The sequence below is a fragment of the Lepidochelys kempii genome, chromosome 3 (genome assembly GCF_965140265.1).
Source record: "Lepidochelys kempii isolate rLepKem1 chromosome 3, rLepKem1.hap2, whole genome shotgun sequence".
NCBI lineage: Eukaryota > Metazoa > Chordata > Testudines > Cheloniidae > Lepidochelys > Lepidochelys kempii.
In genome coordinates, this window is record NC_133258.1 from 36299603 (window position 1) to 36316937 (window position 17335).

General features: G+C 39.7%; 1 protein-coding gene across 9 annotated transcripts in view; it reads left to right on the top strand.

Moving 5' to 3' along the window:
- Nucleotides 1-17335, top strand: part of MYT1L (myelin transcription factor 1 like) — a 380247-nt gene that overhangs the window by 66824 nt on the left and 296088 nt on the right. Inside the window, exon 2 of one of the 9 annotated variants that reach the window (XM_073336127.1) lies at nt 13452-13573. The exons of 7 other annotated variants lie outside the window; for them this stretch is intronic. The gene's annotated coding sequence lies outside the window, so the exon portion shown is untranslated. Of the gene's footprint in view, nt 1-8826; nt 8939-13451; nt 13574-17335 lie in introns of all 9 variants that reach the window. One more of the 9 variants, XM_073336130.1, reaches the window with a different exon arrangement.

Sequence of the window (17335 nt, forward strand, 5' to 3'; positions counted from 1 at the left end):
AATCCACCCTGACATGGGAGGTCTGTCCACAGGGCTAGGTTGCTAGTGAATGCATTGACTGTTTGCAAATAAAGATTTTTAAAAGTGACTCAGTATGAGTCAGTAAATTCAATGACAATAACAATGGCAAAATAACTTAGCAAAATATTTCCCACACCATTTGATACTTTACAGTGGGCTACATCAATCCCAGACCTTGTGAGTGTTCACCAGAGGAGGGAAAGGAGCAACGATCTCTCTTGCAAGTGCCAAGGGAACAACTTCAGTTCTCACACTCAGGAGAGCACAGGACTTCTCTGTCATCACTACCAAGGGTACAAGGCATCCCAAAGAAGGGAGGCAGGCTGGGAAAGAGGCAGTGCCATGCCCATTCTGTCACTCACCCTCAGCGGGGGCAGCTTTCAAAAGGATGGTGCTGATCATGCACTCCCCCTGCATGCTAGAGGACCTTGCGAGGGATTTTTGCTTGCTGATGCAAAATCTCTCACGGAATTCCTCCGCTGCTTGCAGGCTATAGTACAAAGCACAAAATGTGGTCTAATGTATAACATGGATTTTATGGGAGCAAACACTAGGATATGAACACTTATTACCTTAAGCAGGAGTTGCACCGATCTAAAATTGGTTAGAAATATTATTTTCCTGTCTGGAATATCTGAGTACTTTCAACACATACATTGGATGTAGAGGACACAATTTGGGCTGCCTGTAAACACGAAAGTCATTCCATGAAGTCAATAGGAATTGTGGCCCCTTCTGATGGGTCAGAATTTGGTTGGATGTGTCTGAAAGTTTTGTCAGCTTTAAAAAGTTAGAGTTTCAGTATAAAATGGCAACACTGTAGTTGGCCTGTCTGTGGAAGCCAGTGCTAACAGGAGTGCAAATTAGTGCCATTTGTGATGGATGTTTTTAGTGATGTGTGCACAGCACTTTGCTGGGAACCAGACTGAGACTACCAAATCATTTTCCTTTCAGTAGGCCATTGAACAGTCATCAGATGCTAACAACATTTGATCGTTAGCAACCTGGTCTATGTTTGAATCAGTGACCTGGAGGAGATAGGCCTATTATTAATCCCCTGGGATGATCGTTCTCTGCAATTATAGTAAATTTTCAATTGTGATACATTGAGAAAATTCATTGTTGCATGGCCATCAAACGCATACTTCCACTTACATAATGGCATATAATGATAGTGTCCTAGGTGTAATATGAAGCATCTACAAAGTTATACTAGCTGCCAAGAGTTCTTTTCTTAATACTTCTACTTCACTGGTTTCTATGTACACAGAAATACACACACCAATATCCTCTGCTAGATAGAATGAGACCTGCTCAAAAGTTACCAATTTTGTAACTGTCTCACCCTCTAGTGGCTTGTCTGAAAACAGAATGTGAGCCATACTTAAAGAGAGAGCTGTTTTTGGAGTAGTAAATTTGGACTTTTTGTTCCTTGTGTGTTTAGCTGGCAGCTGTGGTGTCTGTATGTCACATTGGTGCTTGAGTGATCTGAGCTCCTGTGAACCCCAGACGTTCTTCATTGCCCTTGATGGGGTGGGGAGGAGTATGTAGTATGCTGTCCATTGGGCAGGTTGCCAATTTCTACAACATATCATCTGTCCTGCTCAAAAGTTTATACATTTAAGCGTTGGAAAGGAGCAGGTTTACTATTATTGAGCCCATCAGAGATTGTCCTGGACAGGCCTGAGTTTTTGAATTAGGGCCATTAATTTTATTCCCCTGCAGCAAGTACAGTTATGATTAAGTGGCAACTGTATTGTCAATATAAAGTTGTGCCCAGGATTGCTAGACACTGTCTTATGTTTCTTTACTTCACTCAAGCTATGTTTTTTGTCACACTGATAAAAAGATGCTCTGCTTAATAAGAGGCACTTCAGGTCTTACAAGGTAGCTGGGGACCTCAGAATAGCAACATGCAGGCAAAGGTAAGAAATCACATGTGCATTAAGCACTGACCCTTCAGCATCCCAGGCTCACTTTGGCATGCCCATGAAAATGTGTTCGAGTTTTTTTTCACCTACAATGAATTGCAGGAGTAATATTTAATAACTAACTGATGGTAGATAAAAATCAGGTAGCTAATATGCATGTAACTACTGACCTTTGCAGATAGAGTCCCATTTTGTGCAGCGGTAATTTTTGCTTGAAATGGAGAGGCTGTGCTGCAGCTGGCCTTAAAATATGTCCCTAGTGGCATAGGCAAAATTAGGGGTGGTATGATATAATTGAATGATTTTTATCCCATTGTTCACTCATGCATCTATTAGTGAGGTATTGTTTTCCTTTCAATGTTGTTAGAGTTGATTAGGTGAACACATCTAGTAAGTCAGACCTCACATTTAAAGAGCATTGCCAAATTTTCTGGAGACCCCCCCCCCCCAGATTTTGGCAGAAACTAACCTGAACCAAAGATCAGCAGATTCTCATAAGAACACCCAAATGTCACAATGCCACTTTCCTAGGAAATATGGTAGGTGAATAGATTTTTACACTCCCCTTCTACACTTTTGATCAATCAAGGCCATGTTTATTCTCTTTCTTTTCCTGCAATTAGCTCTAGAGATATTTAAGCAAGTAATCATCTAAACCTCTGAGTTCAGAAAAGGGAAAAAGATCCTGTAAGATTTTAAAATTAGGAACTGTATTCATATCAAGATCCTCACAAGTATTTCCATGCCCTCTGTTTTCACCCTGTCTTCCCCACCCGCCTTTCCACATCTCCTCCCCAGATAACACTGGGACAGTCGTTTGCACTAATCAGATAAGCAGACAAGAGTTTCAAGTTTTCTGAAGGGAATTGTTCATAAAAGCCAGATTTTTGCTCTACTTCTATTGGGATTTACTGTCAGGAAGCAGTAGGGAAATGCTCATTAAAATGAAAAACTAGTTGTAGTAATTTAAAGCATATGCAAGAATTGCTGTGTATTGCAGAAGATAATGATGTTTGAAATATTAGCGTTAAAGCACTTGAGTCCTCACTATACTGTTGTCTCCCAAGTGTTGAGCTATGGCTGGAAAGAGGGTCTTGTGTAGCAGACACAAAAGAAATTATGTTCCTTTTAATTTGTTTTAGATAGATCTCTATCTTCTGAGAGCATTTTGGATATAACTAGCACAGATTAGGCTATGAAATGATTTACCATGTGTTTTGCTAATGCAGATCCTAACAGCTGTGAATAAAATGTGAATTTTCAAAAGCTGTAAATGGAACTGGAAAAAAAGCAGGGGCGGAAATGTGTCTCCTTCCAGAAAGAAATCCTGTTTAGAATATGGGAACTGGTCTCTGGTTTAGGAAAATTAGGGCACTAAAGGTGAGACAGCTGGCTTGTTACTAATAATAGTTGTGTTGTAACCAGAGCTTCCTTGATTCATTCAGGAATTTTCAGAAGCTGTGATGACATATTGTATCTATTTGCATCACAAATTCAATTTCAATATTCATACAAATAGAGCGATTACTCTGTCTCTGAAGAACTTGATTTGTCTTCCTGTCTGCGTGCAGCAAAAAGCATTCACAGCTTAGCTTTCGGGATGCTGCACTGGAAGATTTTAATCGTTGATAAAGGAAGCACTCATTATGGAAAATGTGAAAGTGACTAGAATGGTTGTGGGCACAAAATTTCCTATTTGAGGTTGGAGCTCATTAGAAACGTTGTCCTTTAAGAGGTGACTGTAGCAGTAGGGTGTGTGGGGTGATTTTGATTGACAGGATTCACTCACCCCAGTTAATCAAACTATATCAGTCAGGCGAAGAGGAAGAGAAGAAAGGCAAAGTAGCAAGTCACTGGTGTGGGTCACTGGCTCTGGGATGCAGAGCTACACTGGCAGCTTTGGTGCAGAGGTGACACAAGATAAGTGGCAAGTTCAGGAGGTGGGGGATCTTGCAGGAGAAAGGGAGGCCTGCAGCAGCAGCAGAGTCAGACACCTTAGAGAAAAAAGAGGGGGCCTGAATCAGACAAATGTGCCTGAAGAGGAGGGAGGCGGAGGGGGGGAGAGAGAGACATACACAGAGGCTCTGGAGGAGAGACAGTTCATTGAAAAGGGAGACACAGAGGGCAAGGGCCTGAAGGAGAAAGAAAGGGGGTGGGAAGGACAGCAGCAGAGAGGAAGGGGGAGGTGTGCTTGTTACTGAGCAAGAAGACAGAAGGTTCATCAGAACCAAAAGGAATGATAGAGCCAGAGACATTTTATCTGATGATGCCTCAGATTTAAATTCATTTATTAATTTTTGGGGGGAGGGGAGTTCCCACATTCTACAATTCTCCTTAAGCAGCATTTTAGGAGCTCTCATGTATTTGCAAAACCTCAGGACCATTTTTTTTAAAATATCCATTGAATGTTTGTCAGCACAGATTCCCACACTCTGTGCTATCCTAGTACCTGATGTGGTTAAGTTCAGTAAGATCTTGTAGCTCTAGAGTCTGGTTTTATCCACTATAATGTTTTGTAACTTGTATTTATTTTTATTCGTGCGAATGCTTATATTTTCAACATGCTGTATGCTAGCTCAATATTATTACTGTAACCTCTGTCCTCCTCCTTCTCCCACCCTCTTTTTGTTGTGGTATTATCCCCTTTACCACATAGGACCAGATGCTCCAAAGAGTTTAGCATCCAGGGCCATTTCATTTCAGCCCCTAAATGAAATGATCATTGATGCCTGTGTTCTTTTGAACCTTTGGCTCATCATGTCTACATTAGATTGTAAGAGCTTAGAGGTCAGGATCTTGTTGTGACATTCCCATCTGATGTTGTCTGGACCGGTGATCTGCTAGGTCATTCCAATCCCTGACTCTGGGAGCCAGCCTTACCCTGCTCTGCTGTGAGAACCCCTGCTCCTGAGCTGTTCACGCACAGCCTCTGGCCTGTAAGCTGCTCCTTGGATTCTGCAACCAAATTACACTAGTCAATATCTCCGGTTGCAGACACAACCCTAGGAACCTCTGTCCAGTTATGCTGGATGCTGCAAGCTTTTATGAGTTCATCAGTTTAACAAAGAAATGGATATGTATCAGGCTTGTTATCCCAAGGGTAGTTTCTGACACGCTTCAAACCAAATGCACTGCTTCAGGTAGAATAAACAAACAAATCTATTAACTACAAAGATAGATTTTAAGTGATTATAAGCTAAAGCATAACAAGTCAGATTTGGTCAAATGAAATAAAAGCAAAATTCATTCTAAGCTGTGTGACTGCTTGGTGACTTACTTTGTTCAGTGGTGTTCTGAAACCACTTAAATCTTACTTTTTATACTTAATAAAATCACTAAAAAGAAAAGGAGGACTTGTGGCACCTTAGTCTCTAAGGTGCCACAAGTCCTCCTTTTCTTTTTGCAGATACAGACTAACATGGCTGCTACTCTGAAATAAAATCACTGTTGTTTATTAATAAACCCAGAGTAAGTGATTAATACCTTGGGGAACAAACAGCTGTGCATATCTCTCTGTCACTGTTATAGAGGGTGGACAATTTATGAATTTACCCTGTATAAGCTTTATGAATTTATAGGAGTAAAATGGATTTATTTGGGGTTTGCATCCCACTGGGAACTGGGTGTCTGGGTGCTGGAGACAGGTAACCTGCTGAGCTGTTCAGTTAAGTCTGCAACTTTGGGGGTGTGGACCAGTCTGTGTTGCAACAGGCTAGAGTGTCTGGCTCAACAAGACAGGGTTCTGGAATTCCCAAGCTGTCAGGGAAAACGGGCTCAGAGGTAATTTCAGCACCATCAGGTGACAGTCCCAAGGAGATCTCTGTGACCGAACCTGTCACAAGCTGATCTTAACACTTTCAGTGCCCTTACAAACTTAGATGCTTCTCACCACAGGCTGGCTGGTTGCTCTTCAGCCAGGCTCTCCCCTTTGATCAGTGCTTCAGTTGCTTGGTGTGGTGTCTGTAGAGGTAGGTGGAAGAGAGAGGAAGAGCATGGCAAAGTCTCTCCCTTTTATCACATTCTTTCTTCCCTCCAGGCTTTGCCCTCCCCTCCCCTCCCCACCCCCCGCTTTAGAGTCAGGTGAGCATTACCTCATCCCAGTCCCAAACTGACCAAAGGAAGGGGAGTGACTCACTTGAGAGTCCAACAGATCCTTTGTTGTTGCCTAGGCCAGTTTCCTTTGTTCCTGTGAGGCTGGGCTGAGTTTATCCCATAAATGCCCTGATGAGGTGTAAACTGCCTCTCTGCTCTTGGAGAGTTTTTTCCTGGGCTTGCTTTAAGCCATGAGGACACATTTTCAGCCTCATAACTATATACATGAAACCTATAACACTATAACATTTCTATAACGATTACTATAATATCACTATAACAACAATGCTCAGTGCATCATAAGCCTTCCGAAGACAGCCGACATGACAAACTTTGCATTAGATATAATCATATTATAAGGATGAACATGGGGGTGCTGGTTGTTCCCCTGAGGTACAGAACGTCACAACTGTCATCTTAATTGTTTTATGAGGACCCTAGCTAACTTCTGAGTGCTGTTTAAAGGTAGCAACACTTAAAATTTTTCCTGTGTGTAACTTGGAAAACAGAACAGCCAGATCTTGTGACACCACTGCTGTTTCTAGGTTTTGCTGTTGCTAAATTCAAAGCAGACTTTGCTACTTGCTACAAAAATATTGAGACTCCCTTATTTTTCAAGCAATTGAAATACCATAGATAATTTTAAGCCCTGGCTTGACAAAGCCCTGGCTGGGATGATTTAGTTGGGGTTGGTCCTGCTTTGAGCAGGGGGTTGGACTAGATGACCTCCTGAGGTCTCTTCCAACCGTAATCTTCAATGATTCTATGATTGTATGAATAGTCATGTGCTTGGGCTCCTGATAAGCATTCATTAACGTAGTGAAAATTTTGCTTACACATTGCCAGAAGACTGTACCTAGGTCACTTAACCTGCTTGACTACACTGATAACTTAAGCCAAATTTTCAAAATGGCCTCAGCAATGCCTCTAACCTTTCACCTGCAATCGTTTGCTCAAGATGTTGAGTCCGATAGTATATATTTGTAGTGCACCCAGTTCTCTCACTGCACTCAACAAGCATTAAGGCAATGAGAGTAGAGGTACTCCATCATCTTCAGACTAGCTGATGGTAAGCCTTAAGAAGAGTTAGGCAGTTTACTGTACCTAAGGGTTTGATTTAGGGCTGTCAAATTATTTGAAAAAAAAATCACAATTAAAAAAATATTAAATTAAAAAAAGTCATAATCGCAGTTTTAGTTGCACTGTTAAACAATAATAGAATGCCAATTTAAATGACAACATGGAATACAAAATGCACAGTGCTCACTTCATATTATTTTTACATATTTTATTTTATTACAAATATTTGCACTGTAGAAAGATAAACAAAAGAGTATTTTTCAATTCACCTCATACAAGCACTGTAGTGCAATCTCTTTATCATGAAGTGCAACTTACAAATGTAGAATTTTTTTTTACATACCTGCACTCAAAACCAAAACAATGTAAAACTTTAGAGCCTACAAGTCCACTCAGTCCTACTTCTTGTTCAGCCAATCACTAAGACAAACAAGTTTGTTTACATATACGGGACATGATGCTGCCCACTTATTTACAATGTCACCTGAAAGTGAGAACAGGCGCTCATATGGCACTGTTGTAATATTAAATGAGCACTGTACGCTTTGTATTTTGTGCTGTAATTGAAATCAACGTATTAGAAGATGTAGGAAAAAAGATCCAAAATATTTATAATAAATTTAAATTCTATTATTGTTTAATAGTGTGAATAAAACTGCAATTAATCATGACTTTTTTTTTAATCTAGTTAATTTGTTTTGCATTAATCACTTGAGTTAACTGCGATTAATTGACAACCCTAGTTTGGTTGGATCCACTCCATGCAGGGATAGTGGAATGCCAGCCCTGTTGAAGCCATTTACAATAAACCACATGACTTGAACAGAGGAACATTAGAAGTTTCTACATTTTAAAGTACCCTGGAATTTTAAATGTAGGCCCAAATATTTTATGAGACAAAACAGATCTCTAAAACAAAGACAAAATATCTCCTTGTCTTTTTGAGGAAATTACTCCAAATGTAATAAGAATTAAATGTGATTTTCGAATGTAACAAGTGAGTTTAAAAAATAAAAAGGGATTTCTTACTTGCAACTACTGTACAAGCCTAAAAAATTTTGGAAGCTCTAAACAGGATCATTTTGTCAGGGAGATGGGGGGGGGGGAATGGGACACCCTTAATTACAGTGAAATACTGGGAGAATTTTCAGGAAAGAGACACTGAGGGAAAATGATGCACCTTTTGCTTAAAAAAAAAAAGAAAAAATGTAAGAGACTGGCCTTCCTAAAAGGGCATGGTTGGCATGTGCATATGAGATGTATTCTCTAGGGCTGGATCGGTCAGTGATACTCTTTGACCATGAATGATTCACTCTCATTTGGTCCTTCCTTCTTGTTTCCCACAGTACCCTGCCAATGCCTGCTTCTCTCTCAGGGTTCCATCTCTCTGTTTGCTTATGGTTACAGTGCGAGAATATATTCTGGGCCTCTGTTAGTGCGTATGAGAATAATATTAAATTAAAAAAAGGAGCCTAAACTCAGCCTCTTTGAGACAGGGGGACTAGCACTTGAATAATATGAATGGGTAGGTTGAAAGGTACCTACGGTCATGTCTTGTCGTTTGTAGGGCTGCTGTTAGATTGCGTGATTTCTCAGGACATCTCGTATCAGCTTGCATTAACGCAGGCTCCGTTATGCATGTGGATGAGGTGACTGCATGATAACACCACAAGTAATGCAGATCACGACTGTATGTTCACAGGATATCACCTCTTCTTCCTGTAAGAATACGTACACACAGAGCGCTCAAGAGGGATTTACACAGGAACTTTTTCTCAAGCACATAACAATATACAAATATCTCAGGATCAAAGGTAAGTCAAAGAAAAATGGTATTGAGTAGAATAAGTCAGCTCAGCTTGCAGTCTAACTCTATGACAGACCCACAGGCAACTTCAGAGCTGTCAGCTTCACTGCCTATGGAGCCCAACAAGGAGCCAGATGCAGCTGCTGGAAGAATATTTTTCACCGCTTGGCATCTGGGTTCTGTGATGGCCTTGTGTGTCATGTGTCCGAGCAGGGCTCTTACTCTGTTGCGGAAGATGAACACAAAGGAAATTAGGATTTTCCTGTATTAATAGTGATCAAAATTCATTTGCCAATTTATTTTTAAAGTCAGGTTCTACCTGCCAATATTAAACAGCTAAAATATTGTAAGAAAAACAAACCAGCAGCTTTGCTTCAGTAAGAACACACCTTTAAATAGTGTTTGTTTTTGGATTCTCACAGTCGGTGATTTTCTGAGCAAAGTGAGATTCTGTGTGTGTGAGGGGTTAGCACAACATGTAGGAAATTACACGGATGATATCTTTGTATGCATCCGTGCATAGCTGCAGTCTAGGCATAAAGTTTATTCACTCGCCTTCTACCATGATGATTGATGTTACTGGTGCTAATAAAAAATACACCTAAATGCTCTTTCACTTGGCCATTAAATCCCTGAGCATCACACTTAAAATGTACCCCTGCAATGCTTAGGTAGTTGATAAACTGAAATACTGTGATGCTATTATAACTAGAAATTGAGGTGATGTAATTCTTCTTTAACGCCCCGTTTCTTTCAAATCACAAAATTAACTAACATAAATAAACAAATTCCAGTTTTTAATTTCACAGTTTTTCTCAATCTTCCATACACTGGGAATATCTTAGTGGTTTTCCAACAATCAGAAAACTACTGATCGATCATTACTTACATGAGATGCTGAACTAGAGTTACTAAGCCCTATTGACTAGTTAGCCTGAAATTAATACTACATTGTAATGGGAAAACAAAGAAAAATGTATCTGGTTTTTGAGTATCATCTCAGGCAAAGTAAAAATAATGGCTAGACTCGGTATGGTGACAGGTTGTTTGCTTGGTTGGTTGTTTGATTTTTAGCTCAGAAAGACACTAATTTATGGGGCTACATTTTTTAAAAAAACCATGGCCTCTAATTTGAGGAGAAATCCTGAAATCCATATTCTGACCCAATTTCCTTTGAAGTTAGTGTAATCCAGGGCCTGAGTAAAGATGACTGGGCTTAACCTTTGTGCATACAGTCATTTGCAGGTGCAACAGAACACTATGGTGGACAGCCATTACTCAGGCTTATGAGCACTTATTCACATGAGTAGCCCACTTCAAATCAATAGGACTACTCAGGTTGAGAATGTGCTCACCAACAACAGGTGAAATGCCCTTCTGAGCAGAGGGCTAGCAGAAGACCAATGCCTCACTTAAGTCCCACATAAGCCTTTAAATTGCACATGTGAATGCTGTTTAGACAAGAAAACCTGTAATTTGAGCAAGAAAATTTGTCACTTATAATCAAAAATTACCATGTGTGTGCAGAATAGCTTCCTCAGACGGAGAGGGTCCTTTGAAGAAATTGCCCATCTAATCCCATTTGTTTCCAGAAGCTGGCTTCATAAATTTGATTTATTTTCTATGAAAATAAGGTATGATTACTTTATTTTGCTGACTCCTGAGTGATTGGAGAAGCACTTACCACATTTCAAAAGGAATTAATACACTACTTCAATAGTTTTTTCTAATTCAGTTTTTTTAAGTCTTTAAACATGGACAACCTTCAAAATGTAAAGTATCAGCTCTTTACTCTAAAATAGCTACAGAGGAGGAGAAAAAAAATCAGTGGCTAAAGTGGCACTGGCAAGATATATTTCATAATGTTTCTCCTTATTTATGAACACATCAGAAATTGAGAGCTGTGTTCATTCTGAAAGGTTTTTCAGATGCTGGTTTCCTTTGGTAGGTTTGCTATAATTTCTGGATAATCCACACTGTTCTGTGGATTTATATATTTAAGGATTGTTGGATTGGGAGGTAAATAGGGAAGAGAACTAAAACATTTGTTTGGGGGCTGTGGGGGAGGGAGGAATGTAATGAAATAATTACATGAATTTTACAAACGAGTAGAAAACAGGTCTGGAAACAGAGATCCTGGGTGGAATCCTCGCTCCACTGAAATAAGTCTAGTTCAGTTCCCTGTCTGGAGCTAGTTTTTCATGTAGGTTAGTGCTACAGATATTTGATCTTGTATATGTCCCGATTCAACTCCCATGGCAACCTTTCCACTGACTTTAATGGGAATCGGATCAGGCCCATAGAGACTGTCCCTTCTTTACCTCCCTGGGCAGATCATTCCATCACCAAATAAATAAAATTATGGGTCAAGACAACTTTGAGAGGGTTCCCTGTAACAGTAGCTAGTGGAATCAGTGAATATTAACCCCTGTCAGGGGACCTTTTGTAACCCTGCCCCATATGAAATGATTGGAGCCAGGAAATGAAGTTCAGTCTCTTATCAGTACTCTTGTGTATCACACTGATACTAAATAATGTCAAAAGTAAATTAAATCTTTCCCAAAAATGGAGTAAATGAAGCCACCTGAATCCCTCGCTCTGGAAGGGAACTTGGCAGAGAATTGGAGACAGCAGTTTCAGTGCTTACAGATTTTTCTGGTAGCAAATGGCATTGCAGGGAAATCATAGATGGTTATCCTCTCCCCGGCTACCTGTGACAGTCATGTGTGTTACACTATCATTGTATCTGTTTAAATAATTGTGGAATTCTGATGTTCATGGAAGGATCTCCCAAATCTTTCTAAGCACTTCTCTTGCTATTGAAAAATATAGGAGTGTGTTTTAAGAGAGGGAGGTAAAATCATGGTCATGGGGATGGTTGGTATATGTTAATCTCACTCTGTGTGTGTGTGTGTGTGTGTGTGTGTGTGTGTGTGTGTGTGTAAAATGAAATAAAAATATTAAAGAAAACATTGAGATTAGAGATTCCCCTGAATGTTAAGAAGGGGACCCATCTCAGGTAAAAGAGAACATTTGATACTTGAACTTTTACCTGCCCTCGAGAGAGCCACTGTGTATTTGAGATTTTTTCCCAGAGGTTTCATCTCTGAAAGTCCCTGCTATAGGGACTGATGTTACAACATCAAAGATGCTGGCTAGCTGGCTCTGACACATCATTCCCAGCAGGTAACCCCATCCAGGGTTTGTAGTTTGGAGAATGATGTCATATCACAGTGGGTTAGCAGTAAGTAGGGCCCAGTGAATTATTTTAGGCAGTTTGCTTGCTCAAAAACGCAGTTTAGGGTTGACCAAAACTATTCATGAACTCAAGTCGAATTCAGCAAATAGATTTAGCCAACAAACAAACAAAAATATTGAGAGAAAATTTTGAGGAAAAAAATGAACGGATTTTATTTTGACTTTTTCCAAGGGAAACATTTTTGTCTTTTAGTTTTGAAATGACATTTCATTTTTAAATTTAGCTACATTAAAAAAATTACCCCCCAGAAAATAACAGAAAATGGGGGAAAAAAACAAAAACAAAACCCCAAAACTTTGTGTCAACCACTGAACTGAAAAATCAATTATTCACTCAACTCTAATTAGTAGGTCATTAGTTATTACCTCAGAATCAGCTAGAAGAAGCAACCACTTGAATAGATTATTAACATTTGGAGGGTAGAGGGGAAATGGCAACATTTCACCTGGAATTTCTCATATGTCTGTGGTCACAATTGGTAATGACTGAAGACCTTGTTTAATGCACTGATAAGTCTTAACTTAAAAAAAAAAAAAAAGAAATACTACACTCTTCACCATGATTTCAAAGGTTAAAACAGCTCAAATTCCCTCTTTTTAAAAAGAAGTTTAGTTGTACATATGCCTTGGCTCTGAATAACCATTTGTCTGCTGAGCATTTTATATATATATACACAACAGATGAAATCTCAGGGAAAAACTTCCTAACTGTAAAAACAGTAGGACAATGGAACAGACTGCCTCGGGAGGTTGTGGAAGCTCCTTCACTTGAGGTTTTCAAAAGGAGGCGGGATAACCATCTGTCTTGGATGGTTTAGAAACAACAAATCGTGGGTCTAGGTGATGCCAATTTGAGTGGAGGGTTGCCATGTAATGAATTCTCCCCCTCCCCACAGGAACCTTGTGGACCAGGTTTCAAGACCTGTGGCTCAAGATCCTCTGCTTAAGAGACAAGGCAGTAGACTGAGTAACTAATTTAAGAAGGAAAATAGCCAGTGTGCATTTTATCTGGGCAAAAAAATGGAGGCTACCTTTCAATGCCCCATACTGTTTGAACCTCTCTGCAGTTTTTGCCATAGTTGACTGCCAAGTCCTGAAGACCATCCTACATGTTACAGCAGGAATAGACCGCACAGGACTGTAATAACTCCAGTCACTCCTTTCCACCTAAAGAGTGGTGATGGGTGCAACTGCTCCTCTTCTCCAAGGGCTCTCACCTTGTAAGGTGCACAGATATTTATCCTCTTTTTCCTCTTCTTCAGCATCTACATAAGACCACTTGGAGAGGGTTCACTGCCAAGGAGACATCTGCGACACCCAGACACATAGCTCATTTTCCACAGATGCAGCCACCAACCTCACTAAGATGACATATTGCCTACAGGTAGAATTGGTTGGGCCTTTTCTGACAAATTCCTTTTTTGATGGAAAATATGGTTGATTTTGGAGAAAAGTTTTTGATGAAATAATGTCAATTTTGAAAAAAAATCCATTGGGAGAATCTAAATAGAATATTTCTTTTCCATTGGATTAACCCTATTTGAAACATTTTGTTTTGTCAAATTGAACTATTTTGTTTCAGATCAGTTTGACATTAATTGGTGTCTGCCTGAACGTGTTTCAGTACCTCAGGGGAATTTTAGTTTTGGTGTCCCCATTCTTTGCTCTGAGATGGGCTCCCAGGCTGGAATACATCTCATGATGCACAGCAGTCTCTCCTCTGGCTTGAGCTAATATAGCACATTGTGTGAGTTCCATGACCACAATGCAATGCATCATGGGAGAATTTCTAATTTTCAGTCCGATCTACCTGCAAGACTTCAGGAACTGGTGAAGAACAACTGGATCAAATTTACCGGGGCAAGACCAGATTAATGCTATTTGGGAAAGAGAAGCTCTTTCCACAGACAGACAGAATTACTCTTGTACAGAAGACAACTTCCTACTTTCCATCCAAATGGCTTGAAACCTTGTGTCCTGTTTGCCAGAAGCTAGGAATGGGTTACGGGATAATTACCTGTTTTGTTCACTCCCTCTGAAGCACCTGGCATTGGCCACTGTCAGAACACAGGATACTGGGCTGGAGGGACCATTGGCCTGACCCAGTATGGCCATTCTTATTTTCTTATGTTGAACTCTTCACTAAACCTAGCTAATTAGGTAGCATAAGTAGTGAAAAAGTATCTCTCCACTTTCTGCTAGCTAGGGTGCCATTTCTTCTGAGATGAGGATCTGGTCAGAGAGATCCATGTATTTGTCACCTCCACACACACACACACACACACACACACACACACACACACACACACACACACACACACACACACACACACACACACACACTTACCAGAACTGTGGGCAAAGGGAATATTATTTTTAGCTGTAAAACCCCCCAAACATACGTTTATAGCAAGAATGAATATGAAAATACATTCATTAGCACAATACATGCATTTTCCACTTTTTATCCAAAACAAACCTTAAATGGCAGTCTGAGGAAGAGATTCAGACACAAGAACTCCAAATCTTCCCTCTCCAGCTTCTTTAACTCGTAAGATGAACACAAACCCACTTTGTGGATTTACATTTGTTTGTACCCATACGCTTTCTTATATGGTTTTGTCTGTGCAGGTGTCTGAGTCACAGAAGAATGTGATTAGGAAGAAAAGTATATGCTACGCTACTAGAGTGCGTGAACTGTCTTTGTACATTGCCTAGCACAGTGGGCTCCTGGTCCATGACTAGGACTCCTAGGCACTATGATAATACAAATAATAAAGAATAATAAAATAAATGTCAAAGGCTGGGAAATTAGTATGGACCTCAAGCGACATTAGAGGAAATGGTGCTTATATATATGGATGAAGATATGGGCATACAATTCAGTATGCTTTATCCTCCACTGCTACAGTGATCAAAGGATGATCATTTAAGACTTCTGCAGCATTCACCAGGATTTCAAACTGTTTCTCATTTTCCTAGCTAGTGGAAGTATGAAAACGAGGATGGCATGAGATGAGACTGAAGCTTACAGGGGAAAAAAGAGCCTGGTTAGTTATAGTCACATTGTTCTTTGTCCTCTGGGGCATTAGTTTTACTCAGTCCCACTGAACCCATCAAACTTCATCCACTGCCATCTGTTCAGCAGAAACAGCTTTGCCTCTCTCCTACCCTAGTCTGCATTGTTGCCATTGCTATGAACCTCAGCTTTTAAATAACAGAGTTTGTTGTGATTACATTAAATATACCCTGGGTTGCAACAGTCAAGCTGAAGCATGAGCCAAAAAATGCTATCTGATTCTAAGATGTGATGGGTGGTAGGCCTTAGCTTGAATCATGATAGGGGTGAAGGGGAAGGGGAGAGAGACAGTTAGCTTTACCCTTGCATTTTCAGGTTTTTGTCCCTTTGTGTCTGAACATATATACTCTTTCTCTCTCTCTCTCTCAATTTAATTTCCTTTTTAAAATATGTAAAGAGAGGTCCAAATCATGATTCCATTGAAGTCAATGACAAAACTCCTTTTCATCTTAGTTCTATATCTTATAGACACCTTTCTGGCCCAGGGGGTAATTACATACTGAAATTCTGACCTTTAGAACATGAGAACTCCTTTTGAGTCCTATCATGTAAAGATGTAATTGGGCCATAATAAGCATATACAAATTTATGGAAGAAACTTGACTGAACACTTCTGATAGATCATTTTGAAACTTGAATATCTCTGTCATTATACAAAATTTGTATTTTTAAAAAATTTCCTAAAGTAATTATAACACAATCCTATCTCGACAATGCTAGGAATTCATAGGAATTCTTATTTAACTGGATGTTTCTGATAGACCCAACACATTTTAGGCAAACTTTTGCTGTAGGTGACATAATTGACCAAAATCTAACTCACCTTTATAGCCAAGGTTTTCTAAAGTGGCTCGTGATTTTCGGGTGCTTCAGTTCTTAGGTGCCCAACCTAAGACACTGCAAGGAATTTTATTTTCAGAAGTGACGCTTGGCATGTTCTAAAACTCCCTTTTAAAGTATCTTGAACTGGGTACCCATGATTGAGTCATTGAGAATCACTAATCACTTTTGGAAATATTGATTTTTAAAATTAAATCTGCCTTTGATGTTCAGAAACTCTCTTACCCCTTTGTATCATCACTCCTTATGGACTGATTCTGCATTCCTTGTGTACTAAAAAAAAACACCATTGACTTGGGTAGGAATTTTGAGTAGCAATGAATGCAGTACCAGTCACTTAATATTTTGCACTTACGCAGGGCTTTTCATGTGAAGATTTTAAAGTATGCTAGAACCATTAATTAAGCCTCACTTTATCCCTATAAAGGAAGATTTTTTTGTACATGTTTTACAGATGAGGACATTGAAGTTAAGTGACTTGCCCACGTTCTTGAAGTCATTCATTTGTCAGTCTTGGCTTGCTGTTCAAATATGAGACCACACTGCCTCCCAGGTTCCAGTGGATTTTGCTACAGTCTCAACTATAGGAATATATGGCTCCTATAATGTAAACCACATTTCCATGAAAATTATTTTTAGAACAGCAGCCACCCTCTAACTACATTTTTTCCCAAGTATAGCAGCAATTTTAATGTTGGCTAAACAATATTGCCACTGTTTTCTGTGTGTGCTGTCTATAGAAATTATACGGTGAAATATGTCCTTTCTATTTTTTTCATGTTTGTTTTTTTAAGTTTAAACACATAGTGGGTTTTTAAAAGGCATTTAAGAAGGTATGGGCAAACAATTCAGTATTAAAAGTAATTTCAGATCTGTATTGATGTGTTTCCAGTGTTACAATTGGAGAACTACTTTTGTTTACAGCATTTTAAACAATAGCAGTGCAATTCTATAACTTAAATGCTCTCTGGTACTATTGTTGTTCAAATATGTTGTGTGTTGGTTATCACAGTTCTCTTTCGAGTGCTCGCTCATGTCGATTCCAGTCTAGGTGCGCGTGCGCCTATATGCGCAGTCGTCAGAGATTTTTGCCTTAGGAGTATTCGTAGGCTTGGTTGTGGCACCCCCTTGAGTGCCACGCTTATGCGCCGGTATATCAGGCGCCACAGGCCCTACACCCTCTCAGTTACTTCTTACCACCCATGGTTGTTAGTCAGAGTGCATTTC